The following is a 2,828-nucleotide window of genomic DNA, read 5'->3' as shown; positions in this document are numbered from 1 at the left end:
ACAGGAATAGGCGAGTGAGCAGGTAATAATAGTCAGAAGACCAAGGCAAGATGGCTGGGCAGCTGCCGGGCTTCTCCCTCTTTTTTTTTTTTTCCAAAGAAAAATACAAAAAGGAAGGAGGAATTGGGTCTGGGAGGAGTTGGGGATGAGAAATGGATGTAAATATGATCAAGATATACTGTATGAAATTCTCTAAGAATTAATTTAGAAAGTAATTAAGTCTGATACAAAGTGCTTCAGTTTTTTCCTCTAGGGGGCAGGGCAATCAGCAGCCATCTTTGAATAGCAGTTGTCCCAAGGCACAGTAAAGTGTTCCAAAGTTCTGGTGCTGGCTTGATGTTTGGGCTGACTGTTAGATTGATAGTATTTCATTTATTTATTTTTGCTCAAGGCACCTTGGGCAGCAAAAAGACAGCTTCTAATTAGGGAGTCAAATACCCCTACCTTGTGTCTTTGCTTATTTGTGAGTATCTTAAAGAATCTTTATAATATAAAATTGAAGACCTTATTGTTAACACTGACAATAATTTTAATATATTTTAATAATTCTTAATATCTCTAGAAGACATTGTCTAAGCTGCAGTCACATGATCTTATTGTGTTTGGCCAATGGGAGATGTTGGTAATCTTACAACATAAGTGTGAATTTGCAGTTCTTTGTATAACCTGATTCACTCTTTGTTTAAATTAATAAGGCTATCTTCAATGTCAGTACCCTATTGCTGAAGATATACACACTTCGGTTTTGAGAAGCAGAGAAATCAAACTGCAGCTAAACTGAGGATTTCCAGACCTAGAGAGCTTTAGCAGTGCTGGAAGGCACTCTGCAAGCTGCTGGTGGGGAAAGTTCAAGGGTCTTACCCTGCTGTGACTCTTAGGAACTGAACTATTGGCCTTCCAGGTAAGATGTGCCCACCCTGCAGCAGCAGCATGACTGTCCTGGTGATAATCACCTGATTATATGAGTTTCCTGGTTAGATTTTAAAACCATTCCACAGAGGAGCCTAGTACTGCAAACTGGTGGAAACCCAAGGCCGAGGAAGTCAGAGGCCGTGGGGGAGGGGAACCTACTAATGTCCTGCTGTTAAATGGACATAGTGTCAAAGTGTTTTCTAAATATTGATGTCTATACCGCCAGATGAGTCTTGCCCTTAACCTTTCAGAGAATCTTCTGGTTACAACGGGCAACTGTTCAATGTTGATTGCTTGGCACTGGATTGTACCTATTTATCACCCCTGCTAGGCTCAGGGGACATCTCAGAAAGGAGGATGGAAAGGATATAAGAGCTTCAGGATAGGAAGGACTGTCTACCCCTCCTTGAGGAGGCATAGGCAATTAAAGGTTATGTGGAATGAGACATTTTTCTCAGTGATTTAGTAACTGGTATGTTACACAGGGAAACACTTTGTAAGGAAGTCATTGTCCATTCCAACAAAAAACTCCAGGCCCATGTTCATGGGGGCAACCCTAATTAAATTAGTGAATCACACATACACACAAGGCATGAAAGCCGGAGAGAGAGTTGGGAAGAAGTGATTCGATGGAAGGGTGAAGGAGATTGTTATGTATAATGTTAAGAAGAGCCTCTCCACTGGCACAAAGAACTCCAATCTAACCAGATTAGACCAAATCAAAGATGCCCATGTTTAATGAATGCAGTGCTCTCGGGTGGCCAGGAGCATGGGGAGAGCACATGCAAAACCCAAAGACCTTGTGTTCTTTCTCTGGGCTGCAACCTAAATAGCCTGTGGGAGTGGTCCTGCCCCTCCCTGGGGAGGGTCAGCATTTGGCAGGCTTTCTCAGAGGTGGAGTTCAGCTCAAGGCAACTCCCAGCGGGAGGGGCCTGAGATGAAGCTTTCTGCTCCTTTGGCACTCCAATGACACTCCATTGGTGCCCCAAGGCTAAATGCCAGAGGCTGGGGTGACGCCTCTAACTTAATATTACAGAGGTAACACAGGACAGTATGGTGGGGTCTTTGCCAGAGAACCCTATATATGTGTATGTATATGAGAAATTCTAAAAAAAAAAAAATAGTGTGTAAATGAACGAGGTTGTCACACATGGAATATAGGATAGAAATATGGGTAATATCCAGGATTTAAAAAGAAACAAGGTAGTTTTCCCAAGAGAAAATATGTGAGACATAGCAAATTCCATAGGTCTCCTGGATGTTTGAATTCACCACAATAAATGCCTTTTGATTCAGTTAACCGTAAAGTGGTTGAGATTCATTGTTTTTAATTTCTGATGTTTGCTTTTGCTTTGCGGTGACAGGGATGTGCTACAGAAAGGCAGTGGGAAAACAGCTAGGGGCTCTTACCAATTCAAAGTGAAAAGAGGAAGGGAAGGTTTTGAGCTTCTTTCTCATTTATTGGGCAGCCTCTTGAGTTGATTGCACTTCCTAGTGAGTATGAGTGAGGCTGCATGGAGGGGGAGGGTCATGCAAATAACCCTTGAAGGCACTTCTTTCCCTTGGGTAAATAGAAGAAAAGAGGAAAGAATGCTTGCTTGAGAGCTGCCCACTAGTTGTGGAAAGGAGTATTGAGAAGACCCAAAATAAAGATGAAATGCTTTAGAGATGAGAATTTAAATTCATTTTTTCAAAACAAAAATACTATAGCAGTAAACATTCGAGATCTCCAAAAAGAAAACGTTTCCTAGACTTTTTAATGAGCTTTTGTGATGACATAAGGAATGAGTTATCAGTACATTAAATGTTTTTGTAAATCAATATTCAAAGCTGCAGAAAAATTCAGTCAGTCAGCAAAGTTAAAAAATTCAGATGTGGCACAAACTATTGATCCCAGAACAGGGGTGTTGGAGGTG

Source organism: Microtus oregoni, unplaced genomic scaffold (assembly GCF_018167655.1).
Source record: "Microtus oregoni isolate MIOR12 unplaced genomic scaffold, Mior012 000008F_ref0000371, whole genome shotgun sequence".
Lineage (NCBI taxonomy): Eukaryota > Metazoa > Chordata > Mammalia > Rodentia > Cricetidae > Microtus > Microtus oregoni.
Note: the sequence above shows the minus strand (reverse complement) of the source record.